A 12,364-nucleotide genomic window follows, 5' to 3' on the forward strand; every position below is an offset into this window, starting at 1 on the left:
CATCATACCATACATTTTCCACACGACAACAGATGTCCACTGATCGTGCTAACTGGGATGAAGCCACCTTGAGGACCTTTCTGGAATTAGTCATAGAACAGAAAAAACCTCTTGCACTGGAACCAACGAGGCCTCACAGCCGTCGGGTGGTCAAATTTGTATCCAACATTCGAAAAGGAAACAAAGTTGGGTTATGACAAGAAACAGCTGCAGAACAAGTTGAATGACCTGAAGTGGACATATTTCGCTTGGCACGACCTTCAAACCCACAACTGGCCTAGGGCATGACCCGAATACAGGAGGCGTCACAGTTGACCCCTCGTTTTTTTGAGGCTGGCAATGGGGGTACTAACTTCCACCTATTTCTTTCTAACCCGCTGACTACCAAGTATTAGGGATAGTCCCATTCTATTCGTCCTAACATGTGGACCCATGGCAAATGTGTAGGAAAATAGCCAATCGGCTGCGCAGCGGATCAAAGTTCCCAAATGCCTTGACCTACTGGTCACTCTTTGGGGACACCCCCCCCCCCCGTGAAAGGGGTATGTTGCTCGCTTCTAGTGGACAACATCGTGAGAGGACACCGAGTACTCCTAGCAATGAAACTCAACACATGTCCTAGGAGCCCATAGGTACACACAGTGTCGGCTAGTCCTCCAAGAGAACCACTAGAGAACATTCTGTCAACAACCCTCCTAGTAAGAAGAGTGGTTCCATTGACGAGTGCCTTAACGACCTGACCCAGATCATTAAAAACCATACGCAGCAGAAGGCCAGGTCAAGCAAGCACGAAGAGGAGATGGCCAAAGTGAAGTAGATTTTGAAACAAGATGGTTTGCCTGAGTCTGATCCTGTGTTTGCTCATGCTTTAGTTGTTTTCGAGAACATAGTGGACCGTAGGAACTTTCTGAGCATGGAAACGAAAGAGGGCCGCATGAACTTGATTGAGGCCTGCTGGGAGGTTCTGAGAGCCAGATCGAAGTAGTCGTTATCCCAACCAACGTTCCTTCTGCGGCAGTCTATCTAGTTTTATGTTCGAACTGTGCATGTGTGAGGATGTATGTTTGCCCTATGTTCGTTTAGTTTGAGGTTATCATTGTAATGTTTCCTGGACACTGTTTGGTTAAGTTGCATCGATTTGTTGTGCCATGTGGCCTGAACATTGTGAGCTCGTTGTTTTTCCCTAATCAAAATAAATTGTGTTCTGTGATGTACATATCTTGGTTGTAGGTTGACCTAAATTACCTAACAAGACAAGACTCTATTAATTGGTGTTCTAGGTTACCTCTGTAGATCATAAAATGAGGCTTTCTCTGTAAGTTCTTGGTCTTCCAGTTTTAATAGTACTTACAGCTGAAGCACAACTCTAGACTTAACTGTACTTATGGATATTGCCAGGCTGTTGCTGTAGCTAATCAAAGGCTTCTTGGTATCCCTTTTGTGAGTCACTGATTTTTACTTGTATATACAATTCAGTAGTCAGTATTTCTATTTGTCTCTGCATGATCTAATAAATATCTCTCTGCATTCAGGGAAAGCTAAGTGGTGCACGGATTATAGACACTCTTCTTGGGGTATGTTTTTTACCCATGTATTCTTATGATTTACTGTTTGACTGCAAAATCCGTCTTGGCGCATGATATATCATGCTCTTTCTTATCAGCAGCTGCCAAACAGCCCCCAAGTTTCTGTTGGGTTCTTGATCTTTTTTATTTGTAATAGTTTGTGTGGATTGTTTTCGTTGCTATGAAATTTTTATTTGTGTTATCTTCTTTAATGCTTTGGAACACATACACCATATCCTGTATTTGAGATGGCCTTTCATTTGCTTCGCTCTACTACTCAAGACACACCTTGTGCAACATGTGGTGAGGGTTCAGGAAATTTTACCCGTTGTCAGTGCAAGCAGTGCCCAAGGTATTTGTAGGTCCCTTTCTTCTTACTGCATTTCGTGCTTTTATTCTGCACAAGCGATTTAATTATTTCATTAGTGCTTGTTTGCGGTTTGGTTGCCAAATTTCTCGAAGATATCCTCTTGATCAGTTGTGATTTGTCCAAAAAGTAGAGGAATTCAGTACATTACATCTGAATTTGGGAACTTTTGCATCGTAGCCATCTGAGTTATGTTAAATTCTCATGCATTTCTTGTACATTGGCAGCATCTTGAATTTTGTTACCTTAATTATAGCTGTATCGATATGAGAACGGTGATTTTTTTCCTCTGTTTTGGTTCATTCCAGACAGGAAGAAATCCGTCTTGGCGCATGATATACCATCCTCTTTCTTATCACATTTGCATCCCACCCATCTATGTCATACCTGATAAACTCATTTGCTCACAAAGTAGCCGGACGAATGTAGTACTAATTCATGCTCTTGCAAATGAGTAGCTCTGAGGACTACTACATCAGCGACACCTCCAGCGAAGGAACGCAAATTTACAACATTGCGGCTGCTGCTGTCCTCGTTGCAAGGTTAAAAGTAGCAGTGGCCAATGCGGCTCCAGTGGTGAACCCTGCCCTCCCCTTCCCAAAGATGAGCGGGCGGTAGTGGATGCAACTGAATCTGCAAAACGAACAAAAGTGCAAAGAAAACTTGCGTATGTCTCCTGATGCTTTCCTGCATTTGCACAACATCTTACTGGAGTATGGATTGAAGGGTACACAACAGACATGACCCATAGAAACTGTAGGATTATATGTGTGGACTTGTGCTCACAACGAGGCAGCTAGAAGGAGCAGGGATAGATTTGAAAGGTCTTTAGATATAGTTAGTAGGAAGGTTACTCATATGGCCGAGGTTATTTGTAGATGGGCAGACAATATTCTAGTTCCAACTGATAGAAGTTATGCTGGAGTGCACGCTCAGTTTTTAACATATGCACCATTTTTTTATGGGTGCATCGGGGCGTTGGATGGCACTCATATTAAAGTGACGGTGAACAAGGAGGCCAAACTTGACTACATAAACAAGAAATGAGATGTCACAATTAATGTTTGTGCTATTGTGGACATGGATATGCGCTTCATGTTTGTCGGGGCCGGGATGGCGGGGTCAGTGCATGACACGGCCGTACTAAGAGAATGTTGGCGGCAACCAACCTTCCTACATCCACCACAAGGTTAGTGATCTGTGCCATGCAATAGTTGAATCATCTTTGTACTTTCTTTTCAAGATAATGAAAATGAATTGTGGAAATGGTGCATGTGTTGCAGGACGCTAATATCTGGTGGACGCTAGATATGCGCTGGAGACTGGCTACATGGGTCCATTAAAAAATACAAGGTACCATCTGGACGATTTTAGGGGTGTAGACATGGACACATTATCTCATCAGGAGAAATTTAACTTCACTCATTCGAGCCTCCGCAATGTCGTCGAAAGGACATTTGGGGTTCACAAAGCCCGTTGGCACATATTGCATGGGGTACCGTTCTGCCATAGGGAAAAGCAGAAGTTGATTATTATGTCATGCTTTGCAATGCACAATTTTTACGGAATCGTGAGATAGGAGTTGGTTCGCCTACATACCCACCGTCGGATTGGGTTCAGATCAATGCCAATACCACTATGTCCGCTGTGAGGGAGTACATATCTGTGGCTCTCTGGGGACAATGATGCAGCAAAGGTAATTAAAATTAAGATGCCATGTACTTGAATTAAAGTTAGCCGTCCCATGTATGTTGACGAACTGTGACTACCAGTTTGCCTTTGTTGATCTTTATTTCCTTCATGTTGCTATCATATAAGTTCATTCTGCATACCTATTATTACTGACCCGAAATTACATCAGAGCTTGTTTGTTCTTTTGCACATTTATCCCTCCTGTTAGTTCTCTAGTATAAACTAGAACCTGAAGGTTACCTCTGTTGGTACTATATTTACTGATCACATGAAAAAATTGCTGCCTCTAATGGTTTACTAGATATCTTTTCTTTGGTTCCATGATTCTGTTTTGTCTTTTCATTAAGAATGGTTATTTTTCAGTTTGTAATACACATCCATCATTAACCCAGTGAGGTGGCTGTTTTTAATTCTCGATACGCATACACTTTCGTTAGCTATGTTCACGCCCATCATATAATCTGTGCTGGGTGTGAAAGAATTCTGAAGCCTTTGCCATTGACCACTCCTATCTGTTAGAACTATCAAATTTAGGCATGATGAGCACTAGAACTTCAGGACATGTTTTGATTTGGCTTTGTTCTATTGATTATGCGTGACAATTCGAGGATTCTGACAACAATCCATGCTCTGTTTCTTTGCAGCACACCAACCGAATCAGCAAGTGAAGAGTAAATCGAGACAAATCCAATAAAAATGCGAGCAGTCCATTTAACAAGGTCACATGCAAGTCACCAAGGAATGAACAGAATCATGTTTGTAAAGAAGTTGTCATGTTTGTAAATAAGTGTAATTTGAACTGTTGTATGTAATTTGAACTGTTGTACGTAATGGCTTTGTAGGGACCTGTTATGTGTACTGAACTGCTAGTTGACTAGCTTCTAATGGATTGTTAGTATCCCGTAATAAACTGTTATTTCAACTGATGTATTGAATTATGTTGTACTATAATTTGAATGGCTTAGTTGAATGGACGTGGTGTTGGCGCCATCAGTTGAATGGACGTGATGTTGGCGCCATTTTTTTTGAATTGAGCAAATAGCTTACATGGCTCATGTTTCGGCTGCTGGCTGCCATCTGCAGCTGTTGGCTGGATGGAGCTGATTAGTTTGCTGGATTTTCCTGTAGCAGCTGGTTTTCAGCATCAGCCGTTTCCAGGCTGATAATACCAGCCGAACAAAGCCTCGGTCTTCCGCGCATGGCGGCGCTCACTATCCTCAGTGCCGGCCTGGCCCCAACTCGCTCACTCAGCGCCACGCGCCGCCTCGCAAGCAGCGTGGCCGCGTCGTGCGTGCCTATGGCCAGCCTACTGGCTCCCTCCGGCCGAGAAGAGGCCAACCTCGGGGGCGCCGGGCGCCTCGCCCTTCCATGGCCGGGCGACAGCTTGGTGGGCGAGCTGCGAACGGGCATCCCCATTGTCGGCAGCGCCAGCAGTATTCCAGGTGGCATAGGTGGGCGTGCCATTCTCGGTGCGGCCAGACCCAGCGCGGGCAAGCCCGGCGTCCCTGGTTCGCGTGCTGGACCTAGCGCGGCACCCCGGCGCGCGATCCCAGCAAGGCCTACGGCGGTGCGTGAATGCGGAGGCGGCGTGGCTCGACCTCGACCACGGCGGCGTGCATGCCTACGTGATGCCACGTCGAAAGCGGTCGCCTGCGGTCGCCGCCGCACCCGTGCTATCTCCATCCCGGCGCTCGCCGCTCGCGGCACCAGTCCGCATGGATCCCGCTGCGGCGATGGGGAAGAAAACAGTGCCGGCTCAGGCGGGGCATCTACAGCCTCCATGCCTCCTGCTCCCATGTGCTTGACGTTGCCATCGGACATCGAATTCAGCGCCTCCATGAAGCTGCAGTGAATGTGTTCGATAAAATGAGCACAAGGTATCTTTTTCTTTTTTTCCTCCTTTTTCCTTTACGGATCCCATCTCTATTGTTATACAAACGTCGTCGCTGCCACTGCGACTCTGCGCTGAGATGGCTAGCACTCTCACCACGTCAATATAAAAGTTACTGTCAGCCAAGGCCTCTCGCTGCCCTGTGGTCCTGCTGCTCACATCTAGCCAATGAAGGATTTAGTTCTTGGAACTATCTTGTAATTCTATTCCCCTGTTTTTGATGTTCTTGGGCCATCATCTCAACCATGTTCTTATTCTCTATGTTAGTTCAATGGGATTGGATTGAATTACAATGGCATAATCAATTCAATACGAGGAGCAGTTGCTGCACAAGTGAGAGAAGCTCGCGCCCTTCTTGCAGGTGCTCTTAATCTGGGGGACTGCAGCATGCTATTGATTCAAGGTGAGATAATTCCATTTCGTGCACTAACTTTCTTTTATCTCTGGACTTGCATTAAAATTATTTTATTCTCAATTTATTGGAATTGCTGTTATAGAGAAATTATTTACACTACAAATTACTTGCACTTACCTGGATTTGTTGCTACATATTACCTGCATTTACTTTTAGTGTTGAATAAGTTACTAAATATTCAGCCTGTTCGCTTGTTGGTTTTAGCCAGGGCTTATCAGTCAGCCAACAGTGTTTTCTTCTCACAACAAACCAGCACCAGCCGGGCTTATCAGCCCAGAAACCAACCAACGAACAGGCTGATTGTGTTCCATGATTTATTTTGATAAATGCCCTACAAATGCAACATGTGTTCTCATTAGCGATGATATGTTCTTATATACTGCATTTCAACATCAGGATTCTGCTCTTATTGTGTTTGGAACACCTTATGTAGTTGCCATCGGAATTTACTTAGGATGCTTCACAGTCCACACTGTCCAGTCTCATCTATATTTATTCTTATACTATCTGTGGTGCCATTGATGGTGTTACCCTTGGACGCTGTCTTCATCTACCTTTGACAACTTTGATATCATAATTTCATATGCCTCTCATCTTTGGGGTACCTATTTACTATTAGGTTTTAGCTGTTCATATAGGTGAATAAAGTCTAATGCAAACTCATTTTTCCTGTATTTCATCCTACAAGCAATCAGCATGTTCGCTTGTTGGTTTCAGCCAGGGCTTATCAGCCAGCCAACAGTGTTTTCCTCTCACAACAAACTAGCATCAGCCGGGTTTATCAGCCCAGAAACCAACCAACGAACATGCCGAATATATGGTAAATTATTCTCTCTGATGAAATTTCTTCGACTGGTTGCTTTTACATCCATGATCCATGCTGTGTACAACATTGATCAGTGCATATGTGGGACAAGCTACTTACCTGTGTAGGCATCATTAGAATGTTATTTTGTTTAAGGAAGAATTTGAACAAAGTTTCCTTACTGTGATTGGAATCTTAAGAGACTCATTATTCCTTAAATGCTTAAACGATTCTTCTCAGCTCGAACTGCGTTTCTCCACAAATCATGCCTTGATTTTCTGGGTCATCCACACTTAATGGCTACCTAAAACATAGGAAGAGGAAGCCTACACTCATACACTCAGCCGCAGGTGAACCTGTTGCACTACTATAGGGACATTTAAGATGACATAGCTTAGTGCTGAGCTTTCCTGCCACTCTCATTGTATTAGTTTTGTAACTTTATTGTTAAAAACAAGGTTTCTAGCCATATGAAGTATTTAATAAATGAATAGATATGTTATTATTTTAGCGATATTTGTATATATCTACCACCTCAGTAATAATTTAGTATATATTTCATGGGTAATAGTTTGAATGCCTTTTGCCAAATAATTCAGCACATGTTTTAGTTTCATGGATAACAATTTTATGCCTTTTCAACCAGTTGTAGTGGCGGCTCACATCTTGGATTATTTTCTAATGATGTGCACCCTTTTTTTTTTTCAGCTGTCCAATTGATCCGTGCTCTTGAGCTGTCCAATTGGTCCGCGCTGCCTGAACTGATATATATTTTGCATGCTCCAAGTGATGCTCAACAATTATCTACGGTCCTTATTTAAAGTTTAGGTAGACCACGGATGAAAGAAGACATGATAGATGGAGAGTATATTTACTTAGTTTCGAGCCTCACAGTTCTTGCTCCTAATCTCCTATGTTTTTTTCTTCTTCTATGACTTTGCATATATATGGATCTCGGTTCTAATCCATCTAGGTTCTCTATATAAATGAGAAGAAAGAGTATCATTTTTGCTCTCTCTGATTTAATCAACACCGGACTGCTCAAAGACTAGTTCTTAGTTAAATATTGTAAATGTTAGATTCTAAGGGTGTGTTTGGCAGTGAGAAACGTTTTAGATTCTCAGTGGAATCATTATAATCGTTGCTAAATATCACAAAGAGAAACGATTCCGAGAGAATCACTGATTCTTGTTTTTGTCCTAGCATGTAGAGAAACACCCAAAAACTATTTTCTTGTGAGTGTAGTTCTAGTTTCGAGGATCTAGCAAGTTAGCCAAATAGTTTCACAAAGTGATTCTGATTCATCAAGGAAATTAGAATCCAAAATGTTTCTAAGAGAATCTCAAACCCTGCTCTTAAAATTCTATTACCTAGAGATGAAGTGAAAAAAGTAAAAATAATTTTTAGAGATAAAGTGAAAAAAGTAAAAAGAATTTAGAGTGGTAGCCTGGTAGGATGCAATGATTGATTCCCGGTTGATTTTTGTTAAGGAGCTCTGTAACAACCCAAAAATCCATACACCCAAAAATACCAACTACAAAATTTTTCTTAAAACTCCCATATGATGATGAGTGTCATGTATAGTAACCCAACCTAAGAGATGCATTAGGTCTAACCCCAACCCAAGTCAACACATAAGCATGGCATAACATTAGTTAATTGTGTTTATTTAAATTCTAACAAATAAAGTATTGCATACATTGTTAATTCAAAATGTGATTTGGATTTCCATTTGAGTTATGATATGCTTAACAACTCCAATGAATTTGGTGCACCAAATTTTGAATTCAAATTTAAAAACCAAATTTGAATTCAAAATAAAGGAGAAAAACAAAATGGAAAAAGAAAAAGAAAGAAGCCTCACAGCAGCCCGGTCTGCTCCGCTTCGCGGCCTAGCCAGCCCGGCCTGCTCGGAACCGCGCCCACCACTTCCCCCAGCGCGCGCGCATGCGGCCCACGAGCCGGCCCAGCACGCCGCGCACGCCCGCACACCCTCCGCGTCGTCTGCTGTCGCTGCCTGCCGAGCCCCACCCGTCAGCCTTCTCCTATTCATCTTCCCCTTGCCCTCACCGCAACCGCCTCCGACCAAGCCCCGACAGCCTTGGCAAGAGCGGGCCAGGGGGGTCACGCCCGGGGCATGGCCCTGTCTCCTTGGCGCCGCGCCCACGAAACCTCGCGCCACCATTGGATGCATCGCACGTCTCTCCACCGATCGATCACTGTCCGCCATGGAAGCATGGTGCTCGGCTATAAAGCCAGCCCGCACGCCGCTCACGCCCAGCGCCTTAGCCTCTCCCTCAGCCACCGCCGCCGCTTGGTGGCCCAGCAGCCGCACCGCACCGAGAGTAGAGGGCCGAGAAGGAGATCGTGGGAGGAGGATCGGAGCCCCCGCGTGCTGCCGGAGTCGCCGGAGCCGAGGGTGATGCCGTCGTCGTCATCACGGTCGCGGGTCGGCACTGCACGGCTTCCGGAGCTACATGGCCGCAACTCGTCACTGCACCGCCATCCCCTCTTCCACAACACCTACGGTGAGCCCCCGGTTCTTCCCCTGCTCGCCGCCGGACCTTGCTACTCTGGCCATGGCGCTCCATACCGTGAGCGCGTAGGCCAAGGCCATCTCCGGTCTCAAGGCACACAAACACAGCACACTCACGCGCACACCGCAACCACCTCTGAACCCTTGGACGCTGAAGACCCTCCAAGCCCCACGGATGCCAAAGCAGAGCACGCGCTCGCCGCGCTCGCAACGCCACCGTCGTGGCGTGGCCACCGCTGGTGCACCCAACCACCTCCGAGCACCCAACCACCTCCGAGCACCAGACCACCTCCGAGCACCAGACCACCTCTGAGCACCAGACCAGCTCTGAGCACCAGACCACCGGCCCGAGCACCAGACGACTGGCCAGAGCCGCCGACCACCATGGCCAGTACCGTTGGGAGCGCCTGGCGCCTCCCTGACTCGCCCGCCCTATTCGCTGGAGCCATGGGAAACACCCGCGACCACGCCATGACCACCCCGCTGGAGCCCCGTAGATCACCGTGCGCCTCGCCGTCGTCACCGTGTCACCGTGGCCGCCGGGGAGCCCCTACCGGCCACCTGGAAGCACGAAGCCCTGCCTTGAGCCCTGGACGCCCACGCCGCATCCCCGTGGAGTCGTAGAAGCTTACACGCCCCATTAGGGCACTTCACCGTGACCGTAGCCACCTCACCAGCGCCGCCGTCGTGCCCGGAAGGCTGCCGCCGTGGCCGGCACACCACGGGACCCTACACGCCGTGGTAACCTCACCAATGAAGACGCCGAGGCTCGGCGGAGCTTCCACCCACGTCAATTGTACACCAGCGCTGTCATGGAGGCTCACAAGCGAGCATGCCACCAGCGGGAGCACGACTGAGGAAGAAATAGAGGAGGGGCGAGTGAGCAGCGCAGCCCTACACTTGGTGCATGTGAGCCGAGCCGAGGGAAAAGACGGTGAACTCGGTCCACCATGGACCCTGCCTTAGGTCTATAGACCGTGAACATGGGTCCACCATGAGCCACACTCACGCCCATAGCCTAGAAGCGAAGCCCAGTAGGAGCCCATGGCAGTGACGTGGCAGCGCCACATCATGCCACGTAGCGGGCCAAGCCCGGCCTAGATCCAGCCCTGTCCAGGCCTAGTTTGAACCCGGCCCGTATTGACCGTTGACCTGGCCCCACATGTCAGTGGTACGGACACCCAGGACCCACATGTCAGTGACTCAAGAGTCCCTGGGCCCACTTGTCAGATGACGATGTTGCTGACATCATGCTGACATCAGCTGGACCCCACCTGTCAGCTCGGAACAGTGACGATGACATCATGTTGATGTCATCATGCCACATGGACCAGTCACACCGTGACACGTGTCAGCCCAGGATTAATTCAGCCTTTTTTTCCATTTTCAGAAATAGATTGAAACTTCGAAAATTCATAACTAATTCATATGACCTCGGAAAAATACGAAACCAGGACCAAAATTCATCTAAAATCGAGCTCTACGCAATGAACCAATGTTTGAGTGCAATTGGCTCTTTTGAATTTTCATTGCTTCTTTGTGCTATTCTATAGACGTCGCTAACGCGACTATAATGCGATCCTTTGCAGACTCAGAGGAGAACCAGACAGATGAGGATCGCGAGTACCGTGAGGAGTACGGAGACGATTACACTAAAGGTACCACATCCCACCCAACCTCGTAGCACCTATTACACATGGCTAATATATAACTGCTATTGCTTTACTTTATTGTTATAATCATACTATGATAGGACTTGCATGGTAGTATGCTTACTTGATGGCCTCTACCTTGACGCAACCTTACCCCTGCATACCCAGCTAATAGGCTAGACACACGCTTACTGCTATATTTCATTTGCTTGTACTTCTACTACGCTTATACTACATTAATGCGTGGTGTTATTGGGGCTATGGGGAGAGTGCTGCGTGTGTGACTTGGGTGTGTGGAGGGTGAGGGTTGTGTCAACCAAGTTGGAGTATACGATGAGCCTGGGGCAAGTCTTGCCGTGGGATGCTACCTGGGCACCCCTGGAATGGATACCTATGGTGGGTAAATGGTATATGAGGTGGCCCTGGGTGTGAACCTGTGATGAGAGGAGCCCGGGGTGGAGGTGCTGTGGTGGCATGGTAAATGGAAACCCTGATGAAGACATTTTGGCTTGGTCATCCCTAAGGACTTACTAGTACTCAGATTCACCGGGAAGCCTTACGTACCACTCGCCCTATATGGTGCAGGACGACCGGACTACTTGGTAGGATATTGCCACTACCGCTAGGTTGATAGCGGACAGTGTAAGGAGGTACGGGGCATGGAGGATTTCCCCACACCCTTCTGAGACTTCATGGAGACCTTGTGGACCCGGCTCATGACTCACAGTTTTAGCCACCCCAAACTGGACTTGGGGTGTACCAGGGCTGAATGGTAGAGTGGCATTATCCTAGGCTAGCAAGCGGCCAGTATCAGCCCAGTTGACGACGGTCAGCGAGGAAGGCGGATCTTGTGGTTATGTAAAACCTCTGCAGAGTGTATGGTTGATCGATCGATACATGTGCCGACTTGTCGGCAATGGACCTTTCCTGGGTTTCGCTTAAACTAGATAGTGAGACGAGTCCTTCTCTTCTCCCCCTTTGAGAGAGTGTCGGTCGTAGCCTGGGGCTATGGGCCTTGAGACAGTGCCAAGAGGGAGTTGGCCTATCGACTGAGTGATGGTATGGGTGTGGTATGGTGATGGTGTGGAAATGGTGGTAAATCGATCCCAGGATCGAAACCTAGCTCTAGAAAGGGAATGGTGTGGAATGTGTGTGGGAATGGTGTTAAAACTGGACCAACTGTTATTATATACTTGTTATGCTTTTGCATAGGAAACCCTAGCCTTATAGGTTCCTTTTGACTATATCCAACTTGCATCCAATTTCCACAAAGCAATGCTCATAGGGTTGGGAGTGGCCAGTACAAATCGTACTGATAAATTTTGGCACACAGGTTCTGCTGAGGAGTATAGCTCCGAGGAGTTTGACGAATAAGGGGTTCATGCCTACGCTCGAGTTTGGCGATCTATCTTCAAGCTGTTCTAAATGAATGCTACTTTTG

The 12,364-nt window shown here is 46.8% G+C and overlaps 1 long non-coding RNA gene across 1 annotated transcript; it reads left to right on the forward strand.

Moving 5' to 3' along the window:
- The first annotated feature begins 1,701 nt into the window (after positions 1 to 1,701).
- On the forward strand, positions 1,702 to 4,489 carry LOC136452036 (uncharacterized). The gene is made up of 4 exons (XR_010758718.1): positions 1,702 to 1,917; positions 2,391 to 3,121; positions 3,216 to 3,628; positions 4,269 to 4,489. It is a non-coding gene; the product is annotated as an uncharacterized lncRNA (long non-coding RNA).
- Positions 4,490 to 12,364: the final 7,875 nt, after the last annotated feature.

The sequence above is a fragment of the Miscanthus floridulus genome, chromosome 5 (genome assembly GCF_019320115.1).
Source record: "Miscanthus floridulus cultivar M001 chromosome 5, ASM1932011v1, whole genome shotgun sequence".
NCBI classification, from domain to species: domain Eukaryota; kingdom Viridiplantae; phylum Streptophyta; class Magnoliopsida; order Poales; family Poaceae; genus Miscanthus; species Miscanthus floridulus.